This window comes from Pseudorca crassidens, chromosome 6, assembly GCF_039906515.1.
Source record: "Pseudorca crassidens isolate mPseCra1 chromosome 6, mPseCra1.hap1, whole genome shotgun sequence".
Classification (NCBI taxonomy): Eukaryota; Metazoa; Chordata; class Mammalia; order Artiodactyla; family Delphinidae; genus Pseudorca; species Pseudorca crassidens.
The window spans coordinates 113,895,254-113,912,983 of record NC_090301.1 but is presented as its reverse complement, the minus strand read 5'-3'; the positions used below and the strand labels follow the sequence as shown (position 1 = coordinate 113,912,983).

Here is a 17,730-nt window from a genome sequence, read left to right as displayed (position 1 = left end):
TCCCACATGCCACGGAGCGGATGGACCCGTGAGCCATGGCCGCTGAGCCTGCGCGTCCGGAGCCTGTGCTCCGCAACGGGAGAGGCCACAACAGTGAGAGGCCCGCGTACATCAAAAAAAATAAATAAATTAAAATAAACTAAATAAAAAAAATAATAAAAGGGGAAATCTGGATACAGAGACCAGGCGCGCGCGCGCGCGCGCGCGCGCGCGCACACACACACACACACACACACACACACACACACACACACAGAGAGAAGGAAGATTTTCTTTTCTCGCCACTTCCCTAGAATTGTGCCTGGGAGGTGCCTCAGGCCCAGCTGCCCCGGTTCTCCCCAGTCATTCCTTCCTTGCTGGCAGGGGATGGGAACTCTGGAATCTCACTGCTTTTACCTCAGCTTGTGGGGCTCATGCCCCTCTCTGCTCTCTGGCAGAATGTATACCTCACAGACCACTTTCTCTGAAACCCCTAAGTCTACTCACCACTAGCTTCCTCACTGGCTCCCCTGGATCCAGACCCTTGCTAGTCTCAAGAAACAGAAAAGTCTGACTCTGACACACTGTACACAAAGTCTCGAATCCTTTCAAGGCATTGGCTTTGATATTTCAAAAGCTTAATCTTTTGCTTTCAATAGACTCTTAAACTCTTCCCTACTTATGATTTTGAAGTCTATTTTGAAATGCAAAAATATCAGGAATCAGCTCTCTGTTTCCTTTCATTCTTTTCTTAAGGCAATAAAGGCAAAATAATTAGTAGCCTGAAGGTTGAGGGTGCAGGGAGGGGTAGAGATAACAGGAAAGAACAGATAGGAAAGAGGGGAACATCAGTTAATGTTCAAAATACTGTCCTCCCACATATATTTGTTGTTCTTTTCTTACCACAGCTTCTCAGGTAGTTCTCAAACTTGAGGATGAAGCAATTATACTCCAATAAAGATGTTAAAAAAAAAAAAAAAAAAACTCGAGCATGTCCAAGAACTACCCAGTAGAGTTGCACAGACCCCATTCTCTTCAAAGAAGACTACTTTGGACCAATGGAAGCAATTAAGCCATTATATTACTTTTCACCTGTGGGCACATCCAGATTGAAATAGGAACTTGCAATCTTATAAATAGAAGGAAATTTTTTAGGTAAATAAGACTGAAATTTATTTTTCAACCAAGAGTTGAAGAGCAACCTGGCACTGGCTGAACAGCAAAGCCTCTTGAGACTGCAGCTCTGTGGCCCTATGGCTTTGCCTGTGAAGCAGTTCTTTTAGACACAGCTGGGGTGCTGGGCCCTTATTGAGGCAAGACTCACATAAGACAGAAATCCTTCAAAATGACCTGACAGATCAGAGAGGAGTCAGGCAGCCTGTTCTGCTGTGCTGCATCTAAATTGCAAAGGAGAAGAGAGACAGGGGAAATGGTGTAATTAGAGGCATTTTAAGCTCCCTCGTAGGAGGAACAGCAAAATATTCTATATTTGAAATCGTAGTGGGAACTTGAAGTTCTAAGGTAGTGGGGAGAGGGATAGGGAACAAGGAGAAAGGAAGAATTAAAGGAAGAAGGCGCCATGTGCTCTCAGACGCGGAGAGAAAGTGTTTGATCAGACACTTCGAAGAATCTGAAGGCACAGTTCTGGGAGAAAGGAGTAGTAAAATCCCATTTCTCCAAAGTACAATGAGAGATGTAAGGCTAGAGAAGAAAGAACAAGAGATTGAGGGGCAGGGGTCGAGGGCGGGGTTGACAGGGCAGAAAGGACTAAAATGAAAGGTTGAATATTTACAAGGCATCAAATAAAAATTGATTTTTTTTTAGTAAAATTATTTCACTGTACAGAGTCTCTAGGCATGCCATTAATGTTTATTGTAGATTATACTGCTTTATCACACTATGTATTTTTTTTCTAAAAATGCTTTACAAAGTGCTAACCAATCTTCTTGGCCACAGTTCAGAGTACAATTGTGGAGCCTTATATAGACTTAGAGAGTTTCCCCTCCTGAAGGCTAATATTGATCTCTACCTGATCCTGCCAAGCTGGGGAAATAAGCATGAGTTGTTTCTTCAATGAAGAGCAACTCTCAAAACTGCTCTGGTTCTTAGAGGAGAGGCAAAAACACCAATGTTGCAAGTTTCTCCTGTAAAAGCTTTCTTGGACAAGTAATCCCTCACAGTTGTATAGCACTTTATGCTTTTAAAGCACTTTCAGATGCATTGTCTCATTTGAATTTTAGTGAATTGTATCATAAAGGACATTTTCTATATCATGTGTTTTTACATACTGCTTTTTCCACCATCAAAACCAATAAAAGGGCTTCCCTGGTGGTGCAGTGGTTGGGAGTCCGCCTGCCGATGTGGGTGACACGGGTTCGTGCCCCGGTCCTGGAGGATCCCACATGCCACGGAGCAGCTGGGCCCGTGAGCCATGGCTGCTGAGCCTGTGTGTCCGGAGCCTGTGCTCCACAACGGGGGAGGCCACAGCAGTGAGAGGCCCACGTACCGCAAAAAAAAAAAACCAATGAAACATTAGACATGGTTAATTAGATTCTTATACCCTAAATACTCAGCCTTTCACTCTTTTCATTTAGTTTTTGTTTTCTCTTTCCTTCTAACTAGAGAGCATTTTATGCTGTGGTCAGTTCTCTCGACGGTCCAAATTTCTAGTCTTTCACTTAGCAAAGTAACACAAGGCCTCTAAGACCTAGAAACTAAAGTCCAGGTTGGGGTGGATCTCTGGGGCTCTGTGTCATAGCCAGCTGCCCAGGTCATTCACTGGTAGTGTGAGAGTCACTGTGTCCTGTTAATGCTGTTGAAGGACATCAGAGGCTATCGACCAAAGTTTTAGAGCCAGACTAGACCAGGCTTTGAACTCTGGGTTTACCACTTAATATCTGTGTGGCATCCTCTTTAAAGTGGTGATATCCACTTCATGTCATTTGTAAAGTTTCTAAGTACAGTAGAGTTCCTGCCATACAGTAGGCATTGAATGAATGTTCATTCTACTCCTTACTTCAGAGAAGGAAGACTGTTGAAAAGTGGAGTCACCCACAGTTTACGTGACAAGGACTGGGGTTTGATCTTCTTGACAGAAGTAGGGATGGGAAGGCCACCCTCAATCCCCAGGGTAATTTTGTGCATTGCTAAACTCTGACCAGTCCACCAAGCCTGCTGAAACCAGGGCATCTGCTGACACCCCAGTGGATGCCATAGTCCCCATCAGGCAGGTCATGAGGTATCTACACACCATAATCCCAAAATGGCCCCAATGCATACCGTATTCCCAAAGAAGACTAGGCCAGCCAACCCCGTAATTACACAACAGCAGACGCAGATATCACCAGCCAACCAGCATCTCTCAAGACATTTTGCTTTCCTAATATGGGGCAGAAACAGTTTGAGTGATTTTGCTTTAAAAGATCTACTTCCTTTCTCTTTTCCTAAACCTCATCCCTGAGGAGCTCCTAGACCTGTTCTTCTGTCTGGGTCAAGTTCCCTGCTTTACCGCTCAGCACGCAGTCTTAAGTCTCCAACAGTTTTGTTTTGTTTTGTTTTGTTTCATTTTTCCTTTAACAGCATATACGAAGAACTAGTGTCTTAGCCTCTGGGGAAAAGTCTTGGTCTTTATCCCCCTTTGGAAGAAAGCAAACAGAAGCTCTCCACGAACTTAACTTGATAGATGCTGTTTCTTTGCCTCAAGGAGAGAACCAAGCTGGGAGAACTGGACTGGAAGGTCAGAAGAATTTGCTTCCACAAGACAAATGATCTCTCTGTGACACAGTGGCTCAGGTTCAACAAGCATGCATAGAGTACATACATTGGCCAAACACTGCACTGGATGCCAGGATATAAAGGTGAGTAGAAAACGGTCCTTATCCTGGCCTTCAAAGCCTACTTGAAGAATAAATGAAACCTATGATACAACCTGTCATGATTGTGACTGATGCTAAAAAAGGCTCAAAATGAAAAGTGCTCTGAGTCATAGAGGGGAAGTCATCAGCTCTAATGGGAGGAAAGGGAGCTAAGAGAAGGCTTCACACAAGGAGTAATACTGATGCCAATTAGAATCTCCATGTTGGTTCTAGCCAGCAGTTATTTTGTGAAAATGAAATAAATTATGGAGGTTATTGACATTTCTGGTCCGTACTAATTCTTTTTTTTTCTTAACAATCTTTTCAATTTATTCATAAATTTCTATTTCACAAATGTGTATGCGCATATACGCATACGTGCGTGCATGTCTGTGTATATATGTATGTACATGAATATATTATAAATACTGTGCTTTCTTTTGTGACTCTCGGTCCTGCCTCTCTTGCGAATTTCAAGCATTAAAATATGCTTGAAGCTGTGCTTCTTCTACATAGATGATTTCTTCTAAATAAGCTGAAACTGGGTTCAGTATGCATTATATACATACCTCTTGTGACATTAATCCCCCCAATACCTTCCTTTTTTCCTTTTGAAGGCTTCCATCTTTATTTCTGCTCCATAATTTCTTCACCATGCTTGTCATATAGTTTGCCAGCATCCTGCAGCCTGTAACCCAGCAACGTGCCCCAGGATCCCTTACAAGAAATACCTGGAGAGGCCCAGTATTGTGTGGTCTTATTATGCAGCCCTGGTTGTTCCTTTCAAAGCTCCATGCGGGTCTGCAACTTCCCAACAGGTTTGTACTTTGGAGCTTGTTGCCGTCTTGATTGTGAGGAGACGCTCTATGCCCTGCACTCCTCTCTTGATTGCCCTTAAGAGCATTTTCTGTTAATAGACTATTTGCTGGAGTTTTCCGTTTCAACCTGTCTACAGCTGCCTGTCCTTGAGCTGTCGCTGAGTCACACTGATCCGAGGAGAAGGGATTGTTCCCGCTCACGTTTTCATAGGAAGAGAGCTTGAAGTAATGTAACCTGGTAAAGATTCCTTAACTGAACCCAAAACTCTACTTACTGTGCAGTTCCTGTAAGCGTCCTCCCTAGCTACTGCTACTTCATCATTTTATGTCCATTCTTGGGGAGTAGGGCAGCCTTGGTTGAAGCTCACCTCACATCCCTCTATTATGTAGGCCACAAAAGCACTTTACAAACTATAATGCATTATACAAACATGGAGTCTTATTGTAATTATGCTAGAAACAGCCACCCGTTAAAGAGTAGTCTGTCTGCGTAGATCACACCCATCTCTCCGTCCTTCATCACCGTTTACGTGAACTGCTTTGGGACTAAGTTGCTTTACTGTTCCTTGCAGTCAAGAGGCTACCCGTGTGACAGCACAAGAGTCCAAAAGAGACTTCAACTTTTTAGGAATATCCCTGTAATTAAAATATATATATATATATATATAATGAACATTGATTAATTCTGGGTACCTATATATTTTTAGTATCATCTATGGTTTTTTCTGCATTTGTAAATTTAAAAAATTAAAAATCCTCCCTGAGCAGAACTGTATACCTGCTAAAACATACGTAATTAATGTACAAGAACAGGAACCCAATTCTGCTGAATCGACTGGCTCCTAAAGGTAACTTCTGAATCTTCCACATTTACCTTTTTTCTTTAAAAAAATGTTCATTTTCTAGTTTTTCTCAGCATCCCCTCCCTGTTTATGCTGAGAATACCCACTGTGCTTGTCAGAGCATATTTATAATAGTAGGCAACTGGAAACAATAGGAAGCAGATGCAGACACAAGTCTAATGACTGATGGTGTGTTGATGAAAACATGTTAATTTTTTAAATTAATTTATTTATTGATTGATTTTTGGCTGTGTTGGGTCTTCGTTTCTGTGCGAGGGCTTTCTCTAGCTGCGGCGAGCGGAGGCCACTCTTCATCGCGGTGCGCGGGGCGTCTCACTTTCGCGGCCTCTCTTGTTGCGGAGCACAGGCTCCAGACGCGCAGGCTCAGCGGCCATGGCTCACGGGCCTAGTTGCTACGCAGCATGTGGGATCTTCCCAGACCAGGACTCGAACCCGTGTGCCCTGCATTGGCAGGCAGATTCTCAACCACTGCGCCACCAGGGGAGCCCCCATGCTAAATTTTGAATGTGGCATTTTGAATTGTGTATTATACAACGATTAAAATGAGTTAAGCATTGTATATATACTGTGCATGTATGGGGGGGATAAAATTGGGAAGGAATATGAAGAAACAAAAATTACCATACAGTAGGGAAATTATGGGTGACTTTAAAAAATTGCTTGTAAAAATTTAAAGTCTATTAGCTATAAAGAAAAATGAATGTCCTTCCATTCATGTCTTCATGCCATTGAGCCTTGTACTTTCTTTTGTGACTCTTGCTTCTGCTTTTCTGGCATGTGTTCAAGTGTTTAAGTGTTATTTGCGCTCCTTCTGTTATAGTACATTCTAGCTATAAATGGTGATTTTTTTCCATAGAGGCTGAAAATGGGTCAACGTGCAGATCCCCATTCCTTCCTCCTTAATTTTCATTTCTGTGAAGTGTGAGCTGTACTGTTAAGCACTTTAAGAATCAGCCTTGCCTCACATTCCCTGTTACTCTCCTTCTACAGCCCTGGGAGTGTAGTGAGGAGACCTGCCAGGAAACGTCCTCTTGAACTTTAGCGCTTCATTTCTTTGCATGGATGGCCCAGTCTTGGTGCAAAATTAAAAATCACCTTCCTGAGTCTCGCTTTGGTGTATCCCGTCGTTCCTCTTAAGCCGCCAAGCTATTATTTTTTACCCTTTTATGGTATACTGTGTGCCTTGTGAGTCATGCTCCTGGAACATTTTGCTTGCTTTGCAGTACGAGTTACCCCCAAATCTGAGAATTTCAAAATGCTAGTGTTTCCCAGTTCCCAGCAGTTTTTTGTTTTTAGTTTATTTTATTTATTTATTTTTGGCTGTGTTGGGTCTTCGTTGCTGTGCGGGCTTTCTCTAGTTGCGGCTAGCGGGGGCTACTCTTTGTGGTGCACAGGTGTCTCATTGCGGTGGCTTCTCTTGTTGCAGAGCACGGGCTCTAGGTGCGTGGGCTTCAGTAGTTGTGGCGCATGGGCTCAGTAGTTGTGGCTCACGGGCTCTAGAGCGCAGGCTCAGTAGTTGTGCTGCATGGGCTTAGTTGCTCCGCGGCATGTGGGATCTTCCCGGACCAGGGATCGAACCTGTGTCCCCTGCACTGGAAGGTGGTTTCTTAACCACTGCGCCACCAGGGAAGCCCCCCCAGCAGTTTTTTTGCTTTAAAAATGTCATCACTGATATATAATACATGGATATATAATATATATGAATATATGTAAATATGTTTATATTATATGTATAGGGATGCCAATGTATGCATCAAAAATATAAAATCATGTATTAGAATGGTAAACACTGAATTAAGGAGAGATGTTTTGTTGTAATGATAAACACTGACAAAGAGAAATAGAGTCAGTCCTTAGTATACAGGCCCTTAATGGATTGGCAATGCTTTTTTTTAAGGGGAGCAAATATGTTATAATGTTAAGATTTGATAAAACCAAGTGGTGGATGTATATGTGTTCCTATACTAGTCTCTATTATTGTCTGTGTGCACAAACTATTTCACAATTTTTTTTATGTTGTTTGAACTTCTTCTTTTTTTTTTTTTTTTTTTTTGGCCACTTGGCTTGTGGGATCTTAGTTCCCCAACCAGGGGATTGAACCTGGGCGCATGGCAGTGAAGTTACCAAGTCTTAACCACTGGACCACCAGGGAAGTTACTGCTGAACTCCTTATTCCGTTGTGCTGGTACCTTTGCATTGAAATCTTACAGAAGACAGCAGTGAGAGCATTTTGGAAGTGGAAGGGGAGGGGACCCTATACAAAGTGGGGAGTTGAGAGATACAGGTCATAGTTAATGGAACAAGAAACAAAAGGGCATATAGTAAGAAAATTACAAAGAGGAACTAAAGTGCATTACCTAAAATTACAATAGAGGACTTAAAAATAGTGAGACATTCATACTGAGAGGGGGGAGGGTCTAAGTGAACTAAGTACTCATGTATCAGAATGGGAAGGAAGTCCACAGAAAGTCTGTCTGATAAACAAAGAAGTGGCAATATGACTGTATTATTTGAGGGGTAGGGAAGTAACCACCCAAAAGAATTAAAGAACTGTAGCTGTTGAAAAGTTAAAGTTGGTTGCTTCCCAAGTTGGGTGGAAGGCAAAGGGTGGGGTAGGGCTGGGATGTCGCAGCGGGGCATCCTTACCTTTTGCAATAAGCTCTTCAGCACCATTGATTTTTTTTTTAATATATAAATGTGCACACATACTGCTTTGATTTAAAAATAAAAGTTTTAAAGATTAACACAATAGGGACTTCCCTGGTGGGCCAGTGGCTAAGACTCCACGCTCCCAATGCAAGGGGCCTGGGTTTGATCCCTGGTCAGGGAACTACATCCCACATGCCGCACACTAAGAGTTTGCATGCCGCAACTAAAAAGATTCCACATGCTGCAATGAAGATTCGCGTGTGGGCTTCCCTGGTGGCGCAGTGGTTGAGAGTCCGCCTGCCGATGTGGGGGACACGGGTTCGTGCCCCGGTCCGGGAGGATCCCACGTGCCGCGGAGCGGCTGGGCCCATGAGCCATGGCCGCTGAGCCTGCGCGTCCGGAGCCTGTGCTCCGCAACGGGAGAGGCCACAGCAGTGAGAGGCCCGCGTACCGCAAAAAAAAGAAGATTCGCGTGCCACAGCTAAGACCCAACACAGCCAAATAAATAAATAAATAAATATTAGGGGAGAAAAAAAAGATTAACACAATAGTAAGACCATCAGACCCAAGGAAATATCCCCCTCTTCAATAACCTGATCAAGTTACTATTCACATCTTAAGCTATGTTGTCTGCTTGCAAATAAATTATTTTCCTCCTCAATTTTCAGTTGTTATCCTAGAATTATTCTTTGTTTTTCTTTCTCTGTTTCTTTTCCTTCTTTTAATTTTTACCCTCTGCAAACATTTTAGAAATAATTTCTCTATACAGAAATTTGAAAGCTACTTATCCATTTATGGAAAGTTTGTTTCTGATGGACTATTCAGTGAAACAAGGAGGAAAATTCAACTGACTTAAAACATGCCTTTTGTAAGGATATAGAAATAGAAGGTAGAGCCAGGGGGCTGGAGAGATAGGGAATAGAGTAGATGCTAATGGGATTTTTGGGGGGTGATGAAAGCATTTTAGACCTAGAGAGTGGTGATAGTTGCACATCTTTGGGAATTTACTAAAATGACTGAACTGGGGACGTCCCTGGTGGCGCAGTGGTTAAAAATCCGCCTGCCACTGCAGGGGACATGGGCTCGAGCCCTGGTCCGGGAAGATCCCACATGCTGTGGAGCAACTAAAACCTGTGCACCACAACTACTGAAGCCTATGCACCTAGAGCCCACGAGACACAACTACTGAAGCCTGCGCGCCTAGAGCCCGTGCTCTGCAACAAGAGAAGCCACTGCAATGAGAAGCCCGTGCACCGCAAAGAAGAGTAGCCCCCGCTCACCACAACTAGAGGAAAGCCCACGCGCAACAACAAAGACCCAACGCAGCCATAAATAAATAAATAAATAAATAAATTTAAAATGACTGAATCGTACACTTTAAAGTAGTGAATTTTATGTACGTGAAATGTATCTCAGGTTTTTTTTGTTTGTTTTTTGTTTTTTTTTGTGGTACGCGGGCCTCTCACTGTTGTGGCCTCTCCCGTTGCGGAGCACAGGCTCCGGACGCGCAGGCTCAGCGGCCATGGCTCACGGGCCCAGCCGCTCTGTGGCATGTGGGATCTTCCCGGACCGGGGCATGAACCTGTGTCCCCTGCATCGGCAGGCGGACTCTCAACCACTGCGCCACCAGGGAAGCCCTATCTCAGTTTTTTTAAAAGTTAATGAAAAATACTACAAGGGAATAAATTAAAATGATAATCATATTATACTTGGGGAGTATTTTTTTCTATCACATACTTCCCTAAAGTTTTGGTAATGTGATACTACTTACATAATTTCAGAAATATTTTAAAGTAACATCATTTTCCTCAGTGTGTGGTACTATCTTCATGTGTCTAATTTTTCCTCCTAATGTCATAACATTTTTAATTTTCTCCTGTACTCAAAAGTGCATAATTATTCACGTCTTGATCAGTTTTATTTATAGTTTTGGGTTTGGTGTTACTCTCATTCTTGTTTGGCTTTTTCTTTTCATCATTTTGATGCTGCCAGATTTGTACTTGTGGTTTGTTCTTTCTTCAGTTTTCCTCACTCACTAGAACACTTACTGCTTTCCTTGAGAGCTTTCCCTGAAACACCTATAAATGCCTTAACCAAATTGTGACTTCGTGAAAAAGGAGCTGGATTTTTCTGCCTTGAATCGTTCCTCAGTCTAATCAAAGCTGGCAGGAAATCTGGAGGAAGGGGAAAAGAAGCACAGGGAGAGTATTAGGAGGAAAAACTGATATTTATTGAGCTCTTTTATGTTCCAGGCTCTGCCCATGCATTTTCTCAATACTCCCTCTAGCCTGAGAGTATTACCCTCTTCATTTCAATGTAGTGTCCAGGGCTCAGATAGGTTAAGCAACTTGCTCCAGGTCACACAGCTGGTAAATAGTAACGGCAAGTATCAGACCCAGTTCTGTCTAACTTCAAAGCCAGTGGTCTCTCCTCTACACCTTCATTTTTAGTTAGCTCAATTCTATTGAGACATATTGCCAAGATGGCCTCCAAAAGTTTATATCAACTTATAACAATAATTAGTGGATTTTCATGTTTATTGGTCATTTATATATTTGCCATTAGTAGATTCTCTTATGTGTATTAGCTATTTATATAATTTCTTCTCTGAATTTCCTGCTTATTCCTTTTTCCTGTTCTCCTACTGTGTTATATGTTGTTTATGATTCTTATTGACTTGCAGCACCCTCTCTATATCATGGCTAATGTTTTTTTTTTCTGTTATGATTATGATTCCTTAGATTGCCATTCATTTCCTTTGTTTATTGTACTTTTACATGTAAAACGATTATACTTGTTCACATTTTAATCTGTGTTCTGTATGGTTGTGGGGTTACTGTTACTCTAAGAAATTATTTTACCACCCTGAGGTTATAAAAACATTTCTGTGAATTTTGTTCTTAGTAGTTTTCGCATTTACTTTTTTATTAAAAAACATTCAGGTCTTTGATCTACCTGAAATTGAGCTTAGTATGTAGTATGAGAGGGAATTAACATTATTCTTTCTTTTAACAATAACCAGTTTATCTTTCTCTTAAACAATAACCAGTTGTCCCAAGCCAACTCATTTTACTTTATATACTGATTTTGTATGCAACCTTTGTGGAATACTAAATACACACACACACACGTATATATACTAAATTGAGATACACACATATACAAGAACCCGTCTTTACAGATGGCCAACAGGCACGTGAAAAGATGCTCAGCATCGCTGATTATTAGAAAAATGCAAATTAAAACTACAATGAGGGCCTCCCTGGTGGCGCAGTGGTTGAGAGTCCGCCTGCTGATGCAGGGGACACAGGTTCATGCCCCGGTCCGGGAAGATCCCACATGCTGTAGAGCGGCTGGGCCCGTGAGCCATGGCTGCTGAGCCTGCGCGTCCGGAGCCTGTGCTCCGCAACGGGAGAGGCCACAACAGTGAGAGGCCTGCGTACAGCAAAAAAAAAAAAAAAACACAAAAAAACTACAATGAGGTATCACCTCACACCAGTTAGAATGGCCATTATCAAAAAGTCTACACATAATAAAACCTGAAGAGGGTATGGAAAAAATGGAACCCTCCTACACTGTTGGTGGGAATGTAAACTGGTGCAGCCACTATGGAGAACAGTATGGAGTTTCCTTTAAAAAACTAAAAATAGATCTACCATACGACCCAGCAATCCCACTCCTGGGCAGATATCCAGAAAGACAAAAACTCTAATTCAAAAGTTATATGCACCCCAGTGTTCATAGTAGCACTATTTACAATAGCCAAGACATGGAAACAACCTAAATGTCCATCAACAGGTGAATGGATAAAGAAGATGTGGTACATATATACAATGGAATATTACTGAGCCATAAGAAGGAATGAAATAATGCCATTTTCAGCAACATGGATAGACCTAGGGATTATCATACTAAGTGAAGTAAGTCAGACAGAGCAAGACAAATATCATATGATATCACTTATATATGGAATCTAAAGATATGATACAGGGACTTACCTGGTGGTCCAGTGGTTAAGAATCTGCCTTCCCATGCAGGGGAAGCTGGTTCGATCCCTGGTCGGAGAACTAAGATCCCACATGCTGCAGGGCAACTAAACCCACGTGCCGCAACTACTGAGCTGGCGTGCTCTGGAGCCCGTGTGCCACAACTAGAGAGCCCACGTACCTCAACTACTGAGCCCACGTGCTCTGGAGCCCATACACCACAACTACTGAGCCCACACGCCACAACTAGAGAGAAGCCCACACGCCACAAAGAAAAGCCCATACACCGCAACAAAAGATCCTGCATGCCACAACGAAGATCCCATGTGCCGCAGCTAAGGCCCAACGCAGCCAAATAAATATTAAAAAATAAAAATATGATACAAATGAACTTGTTTACAGAACGGAAATAGACTCAGACATAGAAACAAACTTATGGTTACCAAAGGGGAAAGGGGTGGGGAAGGAGGGATAAATTAGTTTGGGATTAATAGATACACACTAATATATTTAAAATAGATTAAAAATAAGGACCTACTCTATAGCACAGGGAACTCTACTCAATATCTTATAATAACCTATCACAGAAAATAATCTGAAATAAATATATAGATATGAATCATTTTGCTGTATACCTGAAACTAATACAACATTGTAAATCAATTTTAAAAAAAAGAATCTCAATTTTCTAGTCTGTTCCATTAATTTTTTTGCTTATTCTTAAAAGAGTACTACACTGTTAATTTTGATATTTGATAGGACAAATCTCATTTTCTTGCAATATCTATTAAATAAACAAATCTCACAAATAAATAAATAAATTTTCTAGCCAACGATGCTAAAGGACTTGCTCAAATTCATGTATAATTTAGAGATAGAATCCAGAGAATAATCTCACTGTCTTGAGTTTGGGTCATGTATTCATTTTCTTTAACAGACTTTTATTAAGTGCCTACTATATGCCAGAAGCTGTTGTAGCTTCTGAGAATCCAGCAGTGAAGGAAACAAAAAAATTATGCCCTCGTGGGGGTAATACATATTATTTTTATAGATAACATATATATAGGTAATATTATAGGTAATACAAATAGGTATGTTCTCTATATACCTCTGCTAAATTTCCTAATTTTTGAGAAATCTTAGTTATTCCTTCAGCATAATTGGAAGTGCTGGAATCGTGCTCTTTATATTTCACATCTTCTTTTCCTTGCATAGATTCTACAGTTTCATTTCTCTCTCTCTCTTTTTTTTTTTTTTTTTTTGCGATATGTGGGCCTCTCACTGTTGTGGCCTCTACCGTTGCGGAGCACAGGCTCCGGATGCACAGGCCTAGTGGCCATGGCTCACGGGCCCAGCTGCTCCACAGCATGTGGGATCTTCCTGGACCGGGGCGCGAACCCGTGTCCCCTGCGTCGGCAAGTGGACTCTCAACCATGCGCCACCAGGGAAGCCCCATTTGTCTTTTTTTAATGCAAAGTAGTTTCTCTTCTATATCCAAGTTTGGTTTCTAAAAACCTCTTTGTAGAGAATTCATTGTTGAGGAGCTTAAAACTTTGTGAGGAAAATAAAGGTCACAGTTAAACTAGAAAAATACATATTTTCCTTAAACAGTGCTGTAATTAAAATAAAATAATACATCTAGCACACATAATGCATCTGAAATTAGTAATTTTCCTTCACCATGCCTTGCTCAGGGGGAATTTTTCAGAACTTCTCTTCAATGAAGTTTCCAAAGTTTCAGAAGATGCGTGATTATATTATTTAAGAGCACATAATATTCATGATGAGTCTTTTTTCCTCCATAAGTTCTGATCATTACATTTCAAATTTTATGACTTGGAATAATTGAATCCCAATATCTAGTATCAACGTGACCCCAAAGAAAGTGACTTGACAGGAGTTAAATGTAATTATATGTTTGGGCTCTGAAGTTGTACACATCTGGATTCAGAACCAGCTTTGCCACAGAATCACTGTGTGACCTTGGGCAGGTGGGGTCGCCTCTCTAAATTAGGATCTCCGCCTATAAATTGGTAAGAATAATAATAGTGCTTCATAGATTGTTGAGAACATTAAATAAGCAAGAACATGTAAAGTTAACAGCTTAGTGCCTGTTACGTGATACGTGTTAAATAAATGTTAGCCAGTACTATTGTTACTGAGGTGTTTGGCAATATCCTTTCACTACAAAGAACAGTGGTTCGTTTGGGTGGTGGAAGTAGGGGTACTGTGAGGATATTTGTGGAAGTAAAGACTTTAAGAATCTTTCTGGAATTCAGGAAAAATGATGGCGTCAGTCCTCGTGGACACTGGTGGTCATTCAGCAACTAGAGGCTTCCAGTGAAGAGTTGCCAATCTGAGTCATCTTTTTGCCTTGGCAAGTTCAGGGATCCCATAATTGCAGTGACTCAGCCTCCCTCCACCTGCCCTGCCACTACTCCTATTTCTACCCACCAATTTCTCAACTCTCCTATGAATACCTTGTGATTTTAGTTTGTCTTTTCTGATAACTTAAAGCTTCAACTTATTCACAACTTGTCAGTTCAATGTCAGATTTCTAGGAGATAGTGGTGTCTGCTTGACCGAAAATATCCCTATTTGGACAGAGGTTCTATGCCAAACCTCCTCATAGGCCATAAACCCATAAAATTGGTTGCTTTGGGATGACATGCTCCTTCCTGGTTCCAGTGAGCTGAGGTAGGAGAACTGAGAGCTAAGGGATTAGGGAAGGGTGGGAGAGGTCACGTGGTGTGGAACATGACTCTTCTCTCAGTAGGAGCCACAGGTTTTGTGGTTTCTCCAAACGGGGCCATGTGATGACTGGCTTGCCCCTAACCTATACCTTGGATAAATTATGTCTAATCTATTCAACATAGCAAAAAAAGAAATGTATCACTTCTTCCCTCCATTCATAGTTATTTTATTTTTTTGGTTGGTTTCAAACTTGTCACGAAATGGGGAAATTATTGGCTCAGAGGCTACAGGAAAAATGAAAGTGTAGATGGCCAAACCCAGTCTTTCTTCCCATATTACTTCGCTTCTTGTTTTAAAATTATACCCTATTTCTTTGCTCTCTGATCCCCATAAACTGTGACTCTAACCTTGAGTGATCTAATGCTCTCTCAGTGACCTGTTTCCAGTTTACAAAACACTTGGCCCATATATATATTTTATTTTTAGCTCCCCTAGCCTTCCTCTGAACTCCTTTTACTTCCTTAAAGTCTTAATGTTTTAATTCCTTTACTCTCAGGACTCATGTTACTTCCTTCTCCTAAAATAGTTCGGTACCTGCCATGATGCTTCTCATTTACTTTGTGCTTTACCTCCATGTTTTCCCTGGAAGTCCTTCCTCTCACTTTTTCCTTGCCTCTTTGTCATCGAGCTCATGAAGCTGCTAGAGTAAGTAATCTTGGTACTGTTTCCTCAACAATGGTTTATTTTGGCAATCGTCCACCTTTTCTTTTCTTTTTTTTTTTGGCCACACTGCATGGTAGGTGGGATCTTAGTTCCCCAACCAGGAATCACACTGGCACCCCCTGCATTGGAAGCGTGGAGCCTTAATCACTGGACCACCAGGGAAGTCCCCATTCTTATTCATTTTTTTAAAATAAATTTATTTTTTCATTTATTTATTTTTGGCTGCGTTGGGTCTTTGTTGCTGCGTGCGGGCTTTCTCTAGTTGCAGCGAGCAGGGGCTACTCTTTGTTGTGGTGCTCGGGCTTCACATTGCAGTGGCTTCTCTTGTTGCAGAGCACGGGCTCTAGGCACGCAGGCTTCAGTAGCTGTGGCACATAGGCTCAGTAGTTGTGGCTTGCGCGCTCTAGAGCTCAGGCTCAGTAGTTGTGGTGCATGGGCTTAGTTGCTCTGCGGCATGTGGGATCTTCTCGGACCAGGGATCGAACCCGTGTCCCCTGCATGGGCAGGCAGATTCTTAACCACTGTGCCACCAGGGAAGTCCCATTATTCATTTATTTTTATCTTCACCATTTCCTGAAATTGATGAAAGTGAAATTCATCTTCTTGTTTTTATTCTATTGCCCCCTTTATCTCATTCTTCTCTTACAGAATCAGTTAATTCTTCTGCATTCAAATGGCAAATAATACCAGATACTGCCTGTGTTAATTTGCTAGGGCTGCTATGACAAAGTACCATGACTGAGTGGCTTAAACAACAGAAATTAATCTTCTCACAATTCTGGAAGTTGGAAGTTTGAGATCAGGATATTAGCAGGACAGGTTTCTTCTGAGACCTCTCTTTGGCTTGTAGATGGCCATCTTCTCTCTGTTTCCTCACATGGTCTTCCCTCTCTGTGTGTTTGTCCTAATTTGCTCTTCTTACGCGGACACCAGTTGTATTAGATTAGGGCTCATAAGTAGTAGGGAGAGCGACAGGAATCTGTGATTCCCAGGCACTTTCAGGTTTGGAATTCACCAGCTCTGAGAATCTTGATCAACTTGAATGTTTACTAGTTGTCCCTAGAGCTGCTTAACAACAGACTTGGGGCTTTGAGGTATCAGGCCGTAAGAAATTTCATCTAGTCCTCTTGATAGGAACAAATTTATTTTTACAGGTAGGCCACTGAATGAACCAAAGTGCTGCCACTTTTATCTTTTTCCTGCATTGAGCTGTGATGTGGTAAAGTTATTCTGTTTGCATTAAAAACAGTTTAAAAGACTATTGCTTTTAAAACAGTTTGAAAACAGTTGAGTGGTAGTGGAAGAAAGAGGGTCAGTCTTTGAAGATATACAGGCCAGGATTCGAACCCCAGTATTACCACTTATCTCACGGCAACCTTGGGTGAGTTGCTTAATCTCTCGGAGTCTTGCTTTCTTTATCAGTATATGGTGGAAGGGACACCAGGCTAGGAGGTGACTGCAAATTCTTTGAGGTCATTGTTGTATTCCTAGTCCTTGGCATTTAGTTGCTCACAGAACATTTGCTGAATGAGCTAATAATTTATATGTAAACTATCTAGCATAGCACCTGCTTAATAAGAGGGAGTTAGTGTTACTATTACTGCAAGGTTTTTCTCCTTTCTTTTTTTTTTTTTCATCATGCTCAAATACCACATGTGCTTGCACTTCAAATTTCAGAAAAGGATCATTTGAGGAGGTGTAGGGATTTGGGCAGGATTCAGTTGAGAGATAGCCAAAAGGGACTTTATTTTGACCTGTAACTTTTATAATTTTACAAGGAAAGTATATTCATGTATTATTTGTTCTATTAGAGAAAAAAATAGAAAAATTTAAAAAGTAAATAAAAAACTTCTTTTACATCACCCATGAATGGTCTACCAGCCAGCTTAGGAGTTTTTCTTGGATTTTTCATTTATAATTCTGCACACACACACATACACACACACACACACACACACACACACACCAGACACAACTTTCCATCTAATATATTTTCTTTTCCATTAAACAAGCTGCCTTGAACTGCCTTTTCTGATGGAGAAATATGTAGATCTCTTCTTAGTCAGCAGCTGCCTCACCCTCCGTCATCTAAACCCCTTATTTTATCATGTTCAGAACAAGTCCACTTAATTTACTTAAGGTTTTTATCTTATCTCGTGAAGGA

General features: G+C 41.4%; 1 protein-coding gene across 4 annotated transcripts in view; it reads left to right on the top strand.

Annotated features, from left to right (window-relative positions):
- Positions 1–17,730, top strand: part of SLC35F5 (solute carrier family 35 member F5) — a 182,371-nt gene that overhangs the window by 27,974 nt on the left and 136,667 nt on the right. For all 4 annotated transcript variants that reach the window (XM_067742143.1, XM_067742144.1, XM_067742139.1 and 1 more), the window contains exon 2: positions 3,683–3,836. The gene's annotated coding sequence lies outside the window, so the exon portion shown is untranslated. The remainder of the gene's footprint in view (positions 1–3,682; positions 3,837–17,730) is intronic.